At 33.8% G+C, this 13,171-nt stretch overlaps 1 long non-coding RNA gene across 1 annotated transcript in view; it reads left to right on the top strand.

Annotated features, from left to right (window-relative positions):
- The window catches only part of LOC125752487 (uncharacterized), a 59,562-nt gene extending 46,613 nt beyond the window's left edge, over positions 1–12,949 (top strand). The window contains exon 3 of the long non-coding RNA XR_007402101.1: positions 12,804–12,949. This is a non-coding gene — a long non-coding RNA (uncharacterized LOC125752487). The remainder of the gene's footprint in view (positions 1–12,803) is intronic.
- The last annotated feature ends 222 nt before the right edge of the window (positions 12,950–13,171 follow it).

Raw genomic sequence — 13,171 nt, forward strand, 5'->3', positions numbered from 1 at the left:
TTCAGAGACATATTAGCAATTCGCTAAAATGCCTTCCAATAAGTTTTGACCAATTTATACTCCCAACCTCACCACACCTAAATGGGCCAACCTCACACACCTGAATATTCCTGTTCTTACACATCCAGTTAACTCTGGTGGCCAAAAAAAAAAAAAGTATTTTGTTTTTTAATTCACATTTTTAATTTATATGGAGATCAAAACTTTATTTCAAATGAATGTTTTTCTTGTTTTAATAATTGGTCAGATTTTTTAAATATCTTTGAGTTTTCTTAGTGATTTTCCCCTTGACTTTTTATTATGAAAAATTTCAAGCATAGTTAAGAGCTGAAAGCAAATACAATGATCAATCATATTCCCATTGTTAAGATTCAACAATCACCAACATTTTGTCCTTATTTGCTTTATTCTCATGAATTTTCCAAAGTCCTTCAACATAATTCCCCATTAGCCTGAGCTCAAGGCCCCCAGATCTCAAACCTGTTGGCAACATTTTCCTGCCCCAGGGTGACTGTCTTATTTTGGGGGTCCCTGGTTAGTATGTATAACATGTTCTATTCCCTTCTGTGCAACCCTGTGCAACTGGACACAGGTGAGGGCGCTGGAGCTGTCTGCACTGTTTTTGGATTTATTTCCCAGCCTATATGTCAACTGATCTGTGGTCTCAGGGTCCTGGTCATGCTGTAGAAGTGAACTCTATCATTTTATTTGTTCTCAATGTTGATTTTTTTTTTTTTTTGAAGAATGTGAGAAAAGCTCAACATCTAAGCAGCCACCATTATCCTTTGAGAACTGGAAAACTAGTACCTTTTTACTGATTTTCAAATATCCTTTGCACATGAAGAGGATTGGCCAGACATTACAGATAGGATTGTGCTTTGTGTTACTTTTAAAATTTTTGTTAAAAATCTAAGCCATCCAGCTTTTAAAATTTTTATGTCACATGAATGCGTACTTTTTTGTGACATTTTCCAGTTTTTGCATTGTGTCAGGGAGCACTTCCTATTTAGAGATTATGTAAATAATTGGCAGTAGTATCTGCTGATTTCTATCCTTTATCTGTATTATTTTTAATCTTTAAAGAATCTGCAATATGTTTGGTCTATAGAGTGAAGTGATAATCTTCACAGGTTTTTCCCCCAAGTAGATATTTTTTCACACACTTGTAAAATACACAATTGCTTCCTCAGTGATTTGCTGTGTATGAAGTTCTGATCAGGCCTATTTCAGAGATGTGCACTGTGTTGCAAAGTTATTGATGATGGCATTGTTTATGATAGTGTAAATCGGGAAAATATTTAGGTTTTAGCTAAGTAATTTTGTTATAGGTGCACAGTGTAATACTCTATTGCAGTTGGTTTGCAAATTCTGGAGTTCTCTGGTGAAATCTGAAACTGGTTTCAGATGTAGAGGGCAATCTCTCCAGCTGCCTGGGCCCAGGCTGCAATGGGTCAACCAGAGCTCACATCCTCTCCATTACCTCCTCCCACAGTTAACAAAGGTGAAGTTACAGAAGCATATGTGTTGCTATATAAAGTTGTTTGCATTTTATTGTCAAGGAACAAATGTAGGTTTTATATATATGCATGTATATATGTTTGTATGTATACTTATAAATTTTAAAACCGTTATTTTTAAATATTAACAGACGCTGGCAAAAATCTAGATTCATACTTTTAAGTTGAAACTTTCAGGGTCTTCGAGAGTTGGAGTTCTGGTTAGGTTATTATTTCCTCTTGCTTACTTTCTGTATTTCTTGATTTTTCTATGACAAATTTACAATATTCTGTAAAAGATATTATTTTTATTTCTGTCACTTATATTTAAATAGATTAACATTTTGTTTAAATTTCATTCCAGTTAATAGGATGAGATTTTGCTTTTGACATTTTAATAAATCACTTAACTAATCCCTGAATCCGAGGGAGAATTTTTATTTAAGGGCTATTTCTTGTTCAATAATAGAGTCATTGTGATAATGACAAATAATAATTCGCAATGAAATTGTCTATTTTATAGTCTTATCTCTAGGTCATGGTTGATGTATCCTTACCATTTTCAAACAGAATGGACACAGACAGTTCAACTGGCTGTGGTTTGGGGTGACTTGCCTCTTACAGATTTTTCTGGTGAGCTGAGTGCCTGCCTCTCTTGGCTTCCTCATAGGACAGGCACCTACTATTTTCATCACAACAAGTTCCTTTTGTTAGATTTTCATTTTTTAAATTTATTTCTTGTCCGGGGAAGCATGTCTTGAAGAACATTTTTTTGAAGGCAAACCCTGCATAGAGACATCTAAGACTATCTTTCCGTTGCCTTCACATAAAAAAGAAACGACCATGTAAAATATTTTTCAGACACAACATTTTTCCTTCAAAATTCTGTAGCTGTTGTAATATTGTTCTTCAGTCAAGTTGGCTCCTGTTTTAGAAGGCTGATAATTTTTTTTTAAAGATTTTATCCATTTATCTGAAAGAGAGAGAGAAAGAGAGAGAGAGAGAGAGAGAGAGCAGGAAGCCTGAAGCTGGGTTTGATCCCTGACTTCAGGATCAGGATCTGAGCCAAAGGCGGATACTCAACTGACTGAGCCACCCAGGTGCCTCAAAATCCTGTAATATCTGCCTGGAAGTTCTGAAGAGCTTTTTAAAATAAATCTATTTTATTCAAATATTTGGCTAGTGTATATTTAGGCGTGCATCTATTTTCCTCAGTTTGGTCTGGTACATGCTTAATATTTTCTGTTTGTACATAACAAAACTGGATTTTGGGAGTTTATTTATTTTTCTTGATGAATTTTGTTTAATTATGTGTTTATTGTTTCTTTCATAATGTCCTGGTTTTGTCCCAAATAACACTTATAATTCTATATTGAATCTGTAGTTTTTGTTGGTTGCCGTTGCTTTCATTGGTGTTCTCTTCCATTTGAGATCTTATCACTTTTCATTGCTCTGTCCTTTCTCTGCATTCTTTGAGAACAGTTCAGGTTGTTGACTACATTGTCCTCAGTATCAATTCTACTCTTCACCAGCTCCAATGGTGCATTTACGGCTTACTGCTACAGATTTACTCTTCCGGCATTCATTCCTTATAGGACCTAGCTCATTTTTAAATATGTTTCACTGCTTCCTAACCTTGGTTTGTAGCTTTTTAACAAACTCTTTTTTTGTAAGTCTGTTTTCACCAAAGTCAAGAGTTTTCGATAATATTGAGGAAGTGAAATCCTCCCTCATTTCCATTCTGGTTCCAACGAGGAATCACATTCATGGATTCTCTCATAAGTCTTTAGAATGATTTCTGCTTTTCCTTTTACTGCTTTTTGTTTGTTTGGAGACTTGGCTTTTATGTTGTTAATTTTCTCATGCTTATCTATGAGGCTTATCGCATCTTGGAGCTTACTGCAGAGAGGGTAATTGTTCTTAGCCCCAGCATCTGTTTCCTTATGTGCTACTTGCATACTGCCCTTGGTTCAACTGCTGGATGGAAGATTGATGGCCCAGATTCTAGTCTAATTCCTGATATCCAGCTGTCTTTGTGTTTTATAGTATTTCCAAATTGAAGTGAAAAATTCTAGACCACAGGTTATAAACAGCTACGCCATAGGCTATAGAGGTGTGTTATTTGATTAGCACGGTAGTTTTGGCTTGTTCTATTTTAAATTATTTGGCATCTTTTAAACATGTTTTATTGTGGTATAGCTTGCACAAAGGGTACAACCATAATAACACCACTTTTTTGGATTTTGATATTTAGATGTACCTGTTTCATCACTACCCAGATCAAGGTAAAGACATTGTGCCCCTTGCCAATCAACACCTCCCTCCTTAGCCGTAATCTTTGTTCTGAGATTTTTTTATTGTCAATTATTTCGCCTGATCTTGAACTTGATGAAATTGGACTCATACAGTACGTACACTTTTGTGTCTAGCTCCTTTAATTCATCACTATGTCTGAGAGATTCATCCATATTGGAACATATAGAAATAGCTTGGCTTTTTTATTGCTGTGTAATATTTTGCATGGATGTATCACAATTTATTTATCTCTCCTTCTGCTGCTAGGCATTTGGATAGTTTCCAAATGGTGCTCTTAAGAAAAAAGGTGCTATGAACATTTTTATATGTGCCTCGTGTTTGACTTTAACTTTTCATTGCTTTTGAGTATACACTTGGGAGAAGAACTGCTGGGTTGAGAGTAGGTGAGCACAGTAAATCATTTAAATAATTTTAATAAAGTTATTAATATTTTATTAATTTAAATTAATACTTTTATTTAATTTAGTAAATATTTTATTAATATTTTAATAAAACTTTTTATTTTGAGGTCATTATAGATTCACATGCATTGGTAAGAAATAATAGAGAGAAATCCTAAGTACCCCTTCATTTAGCTTCCCCCCAATGGTAACATACTGCAAAACCTCAACCAGGATATTGTCACAGACACAGTCAAGATATAGAGACTTTCTATCACCACAAGGATTCCTCATGTTGTCCTTTGTAGCTATAGCCACTTCCCTTCTTAACTCCCAAGAACTACTAATCTGCATTTCTATGATTCTGTGATTTTGAGAATATCATTTTAAGGGGTGTGTAATCTGTTAGGGCTGCTATGTTTTTATTCAGGATAATTCTCTAGAGATTAATCCACGTTGTTGGGTTTCTGAATAATTTGTTCCCTTTTGTTGCTGAGAAGTACCTTGGGTAGTGAGGTACCATTGTTTGGGAATCATTCACCTATTGAAGAACATCTGGGTTGTTTCCAGTTTGGGGCATTATCAATAAAGCTGTTATGAATATTTGTGTGCAGGTTTTTGGGTGAACATAAGATTTATTTCTCTGGGATAAATGCCCAGTAGTACAGTCTCTGGGTCATATGGTAGTTGCATGTTTAATTTACTAAAGAACTGCCAAACTATTTTCTAGAATAGTTGGATTATTTTCCATTCTCATCAGCAATGCATGAGTGACCTAATTTCTGTACATCCTTGCCAGCATTTGATGCTGTCATTATTTTTTATTTGATCTATTCTGGTAGATGTTTAGTGATATCTCATTGTGGTTTTAATTTGAATTTCCCTAATGGCTAATGACATGGAACATCTTTTCATGTGCTTATGTGCCATCTGTACATTCTCTTCAGTGAAATATCCTTCCAAATCTTTTGCCCATTTTCTAATGGGACTGTTTTTATGTTGTTTGAAAATCCTAGATATTATTCCTTTCTCATATATATGGTTTGCAAATATTTTATCCCACTCTGTGGCTTGTCTTTTTTCCTTTTAACCTCACAGATAAAAAACTTGTTAATTTTAATAAAGTCCAATTTACTGATTTTCTTCTTATAGATTATGCTTTTGATGTCAAGTCTCACCCTAAATCATGAAAATTTTTATCCTGTCTTTTTAAAACATGCTTATCCATTTTTTAAAAATTTTATTTAAATTCAGTTTGTCAACATATAGTATAACACTTTGTGCTGTCTCATCATGTATATCTTGTTTTTTAATAAAAGTTTTATGTTTGACATTTAAATCAGTGATCCATTTTGAGTTAATTTTTGTATTAAGTATGAGGTGTAGATAGAAGCTAAATGTCACCTAAGGATATCTAAATGCTCCAGCATATTTTTTAAAATTACCATTCCTTTATTAAATTGCTTTGCAACTTTGTCAAAAGCCTGTTGGAAATATTTTTCTAAGATCTCTGTTCAGTTCTATTGATCTATGTGTCCATCCTTTTGCCAATACCACAGCATCTTGATTACCCTAGCTATATAGCAGGTCTTGAAATTGGATTAATTCTTCCTCTATTTTTCTTCTTTTTCAAACTTATTTAAGCTATTCTAATCCATTGGTCCTTCTATATAATACTTAAAAGGACCAATGGAATATAATGTATTTAGATTTTTAAAAAATTCTTTCACTTGTATTTTATAATTTTTAGGATGTGAATCCTATACGTGTTTTATTCAATTTATACTTAAACACTTCTTTTTTAGCTAATATTATGTAAATAGTATTATATTTTTAATTTCAGTGTCCAGCACACTGGTTTGTTGCTTTTCTTCTCCTTTCTTTCCCAAGTTTATTGAAATATAATTTACAAATACTATTGTATTAGTTTAAGATGTACAACATAATGATCTGACATAGGTACATACTGTTAAATGATTACCATAATAAGGTTACTTAACACCCACTACCTCACATAGTTATGATTTTTTTTCTTATGATGAGAACTTTTAGATCTACTCCCTTAGGAACTTTCAAATATACAATAAGGTATAGTTAATTATAGTCATTATGCTGTATATTACATTCCCAGAACTTATTTATCTTATAACTGGAAGTTTGCACCTTTTGACTACCTTCACTCATTACTCCATCTCCCACCCCCTTACCCTTGGCAATCACCAATCTGGTCTCTGTTACTATGAATTCGACTTTTTGCAGTTTCCACATATAAGTGAGATTATGCAGTACTTGTCTTTTTCTGCCTGACTTATTTCACTTAACAAAATACCCTCAAGATCCCTCCATGCTGTTTCAAGTGGTGGGATTTTCTTCTTTTCTATCACTGAATATTATGTATATATATAATATGTGTATATATATATAATATAGCACATTTTCTCGACTCATATATATGTGTGAGTAAAGAAATATATATATCACATTTTCTTTATATATTTATATATTTCTTTTATATATATCACATTTTCTTTACATATATATATATATATATATCACATTTTCTTTACTCATTCGCTTGTTGATGGACACCTAAGTTATCTACATGTTTTGATTATTGTAAATAATTCTACAGTGAACATGGAGGTGCAGTTATCTCTCTGAGATAGTGATTTCATTACCTTTGGATATATACCCAGTAGTGGAATTGTTGGATAATACAACAGTTCTCTTTTTCATTTTTTGAGGAATCTCTGTTTCTTACATTGGCTGCACCAATTTATATTCCCACCGATAGTGCACAAGGGTTCCCTTTTGTCCACATCCTTGCCTTGTTATTTTTTGTCTTTTTTATAGTAGCCATTCAAACAGGTGTGAGGTGATATCTTTGCATTTCCCTGATGGTTAGCGATGTTGAACAGCTTTTTATGTACCTATTGACCATTTGTAATGGCTTCTTTGGAAAGCTGTCTATTCAATTCTTCTGCTCATTTTTTTACTGGGTTGTTTATTATTGTTGTTGTTTGCTATTGAATTGCATAAGTTTTTGTATATATTTTGGATATTAGACTAATTGGGTTGTAACATATGATTTGCAAATATTTTCTCCCATTTGGTATGCTGTCTTTACATTTTGTTGATGGCTTTTGCTGTGCAAATTCTTTTTAGTTTGATGTATACTACCACCTGTTTATTTTTGTTTTTGTTGCCTACTGAGTGTGGAGTCTGACATGGGGCTCAATCTCATGACCTATGAGATCATAACCTGAGCCAAAATCAAGTGTTGGATGCTTAGCTGACTGAGCCACCCAGGTGCCCTCAACATCGTTTTTGAAAAGATTCTCCTTTTTCCATCGTATATTTTTGCCTCTTTTGTCAAAATTGATTAACCATACATGCTTGAGTTTATTTCTGGGCTCTCTATTCTGTTCCATTGACCTATATAATTTGTTTTAATGCAATACTATACTGTTTTGATTATTAGAGTTTTGTAGTATAGTTTGAAATCAAAAAGTGTGATGTCTCCAGCTTTGTTCTTCTTTTTCAATATTGCTTTGACTATTTGAATTCATTTTTGGTTCCATACAAATTTTAGGTTTGTTCCATTTCTGTAGAAAAAGCCATTGAAATTTTGATAGGGATTGCATTGTATCTGTAGATTGCTTTGGATAATATGGACATTTTTATATTATTAGGTCTTCTGATACATGAGCATGGAATGTCTTTTCATTTGTTTGTGTCTTCTTCAATTTCTTGCATCAATGTCTTCTGATGTGTCTTACAGCACATTTGTTTTTAAAAATTGAATTGTGTTTATGGATTTATATTATCCAGTTTGCCCCACTTCTTATCACTTCCCACCTGAGCCATGAAGATGTTTCTCCTACATTAATTTTGTGAATCTCTGATAATTTTGACAGAAAAAAAATCCTGAAAAGTCTAAAATCCCAGAATAATCCTAGAAGCAGATATTTTCCTTTCTGACATCACCTACATCACTTTGAGAGAATATAATCTCCAGGATTTAGTCCAAGAACTTAAGATAATAGAATTAACACATCACCTTAAGTTTCACTTTTATTTTTAGTGTTTTCTTCCATTTGTCAGTAAAATATGCGTGAAGCGGTAACATCTGTGTATAGATTTTTTTTAATGCATGTGGATGTCTAGTAACTCTAGTACCAGTTGTTAAAACAACTGTCTTTCCTCCATTGCCTTTGCTCCTCTGCTAAAGATCAGTTGACTATCTGTGGGTCTATTTCTGGGCTCTCTATTTTGTTCCATTGATATATTTGTCTATTCTTTTGCTAATGCCACAGTGTCTTGGTTACCATATATTTTATTTATTTATTTATTTATTTATTATTTATTTATTTATTTATTTCCATAGATTTTAGTTAAGTTTTGAAGATAGTGTCAGCCCTTTGTTCTTCTCCTTCAATATTCTGCTGATTGTTCTGGGTTTTGTCTTCTCACATGAACGTTAGAGCAAATTATGAATATCCACAGAATAATTTACTGGAATTTTTGTTGGGATTACATTGAATCTGTAGATCATCTGGGATGAACTGAAATCTTGAAAATATTGAGTTTTCTTATCCATGACTATGGGATATTTCTCTAGCTTTTAAGTTCTTTGATATCTTTCATTGTTAGTTTTGTAGTTTTCCCCACATAATATATATTTTGTTAGATTTATACCTAAGCATTTCTTCCTGTCTATTTTTGGTGCTATTGTAAATGGTATTGTGCTTCTAATGTCAAAATTCATTTGTTCTTTGCTGGTATATGGGAATAAAATTAACTGGCATGTTAATCTTTTGTCCTGCTTGTCTGTTATAATTGAATATTAGTTCCAGGAGTTTTTTGTTGATTTGGGGGGATTTTTCCATATAGACAACAATACCATCTGTGGAAAAATAGTTTTATTTCTTTCTTTCAAGCTGTACACCTTTTGTTTCCTTTTCTTCTCATATTGCATTAACTAGGACTTTTAGTGTTTATAATCAAGGTGAGAGGAGATGTTTTTGCTTTATTCCTGATCTGAGTGGGAAAGCTTTCAGGTTCTCCCCATAAGTATAACATTAACTGTAGGTTTTTTGTAGCTATCTTTATCAAGTTGAGGAAGTTCCTTTCTATTCCTAGTTTAGGTGGAGTTTTTATCATGAACAAGTATTGATTTTGTCAAATGATTTTCTGCATCTATTGATATGATCATGTATTTTGTCTTCTTTTTTTAATTTTTATTTATTTATTATAGTCATACAGAGAGAGAGAGAGGCAGAGACACAGGCAGAGGGAGAAGCAGGCTCCATGCACCGGGAGCCCGACGTGGGATTCGATCCCGGGTCTCCAGGATCGCGCCCTGGGCCAAAGGCAGGCCCCAAACCGCTGCGCCACCCAAGGATCCCCTATTTTGTCTTCTTGATGTACTAGATTACATTAATTGATTTTTGAATATTGACTCAGCCTTGCATATCTGGAATAAATGTCATTTGGTTGTGGCATATAATTACTTTTACCATTGTTGAATCTGATTTTCTAAAATTTTGTTGAAGATTTTTGCATCTGTGTTCATGAGAGATATTGGTGTGTAGTTTTATTTTCCTGTAATGTCTGTCTAGGTTTGGTATCAGTGTGACACTGGCCTTAAAGAATGAATTAAGAAGTACTTTCCCTGCTTCTATCTTCTAGTAAAGGCCATAGATAATTAGTACAAATTCTTCCTTAAATATTTAGTGGAATCTACCAATGGTGCTTTCTATTTTGGAAAGTTATTAATTATAGATTCAATTTCTTTAATAGATACAGGATTATTCATATCATCCAATTCTTCTTGTGTGAGTTTTAGCAGATTGTGTCTTTCAAGGATTTGGTTCATTTCATCTAGATGATCGAATTGATTGGCATAGAGTTGTTAAAAGTATTCCTTGACAATTCTTTTTAAAGTCTATAGGATCTTTTCTTTCACTTCTGATTTTATTCATTTGTGTATTATCTTTTTTTGTTAACTGGTCCAGCTAGGGATTTCTCAATTTTATTGATCTTTCTCAAAGAATCAATTTTTGGTTTCCTATTGTGAAAGTCATTGATTGTGGATTGAATTTTTATTATTTAATTTTCTTCTGCTTACTTTGAAATTAATTTACTCTACTTTTTCTAGTTTCCTAAGTTTGAAGTTTATGATTGATTTTTGATCTTTCTTCTTTTCTTTTTTTTTCTTTCTTCTTTTCTAATATATGTATTCAATTCTGTAGATTTCCAAGAACCATTTTTGCTGTATCCCACCAAAGTTGATAATTTTTTTCATTTTTATAAAAATTTTATTTTATTTTAGTTGAAAATATTTTAAAATCTTTCTTGAGATTTCTTCTTTTCCCATTGTTGTATTTATAATTGTGTTGTTTAATATACAAGTAGTTTGGAGTTTTCCAGTTTTCTGATATTGATTTCTATTTTAAGTTCATTATGCTCTAAGAGCAGATACGATATGATTTTTAATTTTTTTTTTTTAATTTTTATTTATTTATGATAGTCACAGAGAGAGAGAGAGAGAGAGAGGCAGAGACTCAGGCAGAGGGAGAAGCAGGCTCCATGCACTGGGAGCCCGATGTGGGATTCGATCCCGGGTCTCCAGGATCGCGCCCTGGGCCAAAGGCAGGCGCCAAACCGCTGCACCACCCAGGGATCCCTGATTTTTAATTTTTAAAATTTGTTAAAGTGTGTGTTATGGCTCAGAGTGTGGTCTATCTTTATAAATGATCTATGTGATCTATGTGAGCTTGAGAAGAACATGCATTCTGCTATTGTTGGATGAAGTAGTCTACAGATGGTAATTATATCCACTCGATTAGAGATGTTGTTAAATTTACCTATTTTCTACTTGCTGGGTATGTCCATTTCCAATAAAAGGATGTGAAATCTTCAACTATAGTAGTGAATTCATCTATTTCTCCTTGCAGTTCTATCTCGTTTTGGCTCACATATTTTGATACTGTTGTTAAACACATATATTAAGGATTTTCATGTGTTTTTGTTTCTATTTCCTGTTTTCTGCTGGTTGTTTTTTTTTTAATGTAACTTTAGTGTTTATCATCAATTCTCATTTAAGTCTCTTTGTCCTTTCTCTATGCGGTGGGATAATTTATTTTGTTTGCCTTCTCCTTCATTGCCTTGATTCCTAATAATATCCATTCTGCTCCTCACTGTCTCCAGCTAGTGGGTTCACATACTAGATGTGGATATGGGGCTCTTGATACTCACAGTAGGAAGCTTTATTTCTATGCCTTCAAGTACTCTTGGCTGGCATCTGTCCCCACGTTGCAATCAAGTCCCCTCTAGTCATGGTTCCCTGATGATATACCTGCCTAGGACAGGAGTGATCCCTGAGACACCCACCCCCTTCTTTGATTAGTGCAATTACTACTAGTTTTTAGAGGTAAGAAAAAGGCAGCAATGTGTTTGGTTCATAATAGCTCATGTTTGCCTCTCCCCTGAAGCCCCTGTTCCCCTGAGTTGGAGCATGTTTCCGAAGAAGTTTTCAAGACCTTCTCTTTTCATTCCTGTTCTGTGTCCCATTAGGTCCTGTCTCAAGTTGATATGCATATCAATGCTCAATTAGTGTTAGTACATCTTTTAATAATAATTATGGAAAATACTGTCTTTATTTTTTTAAATCACTGCTTAAATGCAGAATTATCATGATCTTTCTAGGGAGGTTCCTTCCCTTCCATTTCAATTATTATCATTATTATTATGTAAAATAATGGCTACCTATTTGACTGAAGACATTTCCTGATTTGACTTATTTTTGTGGTTGTACTTCATTCTGGAATGAAATCATAGCTTCCCTCTGGGAAGCATAAGAATAAGAGAGTTTTGGTCACAGACAATAGAAACCAATTCTCAATAATTTGAGCAAAAAATAATTTATTGGCAGGATCCTCCATGGTTAATAGAATGGAAAAAAGCCTGAACAGAGAGTATCAGGCTTAAAAGTTCATGGAAACCAAGGCTACTCTCTGGCTATGAACACTAGGAATTACTGACAGTCAAACCACACTGCTGCTGCTGGAATAAATGAACTCCAACTACATTTTTCCATCCTTGATCACTCAGCTCAAAATTCAGTGTCCCTGAATGAGAGCGTTAGCTTGGTTTGAGAAGGTCAGGCTGGGCATGGTGATTTACAACCTTATTAATATTGCATACCACAGGGAAAAGAAGGTTCCCTAAAAGGAAAACAGTGCAATTAACAGAATAAAAATGAGGGGAGACAGAGTTGCAGAAAACAGCAAAAGACCAATGAAAGTTGTAACTTGGTGTTTCAATTTTAACTGGAAGGAGCCATGGTGTATTGTCTTTCTGAATAATCAGGAGCAACGAGTGAAGGGCTGACACTATTCACTATTCAGGCATCCTTCTCATTGTCCAGTTATACAGGCAAATAACATTTTCCAACAACTTGGAATTCTTTACCTACAATTAATGCTACCAGTGGACATACATCTTGCACTCTATTTTATGAGTGCACTTTCTAGTGACCTTTTATACTTGTTTTGGAGTTGTTACACATTCAAAGGGAATCTTTACTATATCTATGTTTGTAATATAGGATCCACCATCTGTGATACCAGTAATCAATGAGATCCTCAGATCATTGGATCAGATGCCCAGGAATGGACACAAATACTTGAAGCATCTCTTCTCTTCCTTCAGGACAAATGTCACCTCTTCAGAAAGTCCTCCTCACATCATGGCATCAAAGTAGGTCATCTTATCTATTTTCACTTGTTTAACTCCTTAGTAGCCTTTATAACAAACTGAAATTATATTGCTTATTTGTTTACTTGTTTGTCTTCAAGCTCCCTCCATGAAAGCAGATACCATGCCCTTCTCACTCACATTGTATCCCTAGCACTTAGCACAGGACTCTGAATATATGAGATGCTTATGTTACCTGAATGAATGGATGGATGGATG

The sequence above is a fragment of the Canis lupus genome, chromosome 14 (genome assembly GCF_003254725.2).
Source record: "Canis lupus dingo isolate Sandy chromosome 14, ASM325472v2, whole genome shotgun sequence".
NCBI lineage: Eukaryota > Metazoa > Chordata > Mammalia > Carnivora > Canidae > Canis > Canis lupus.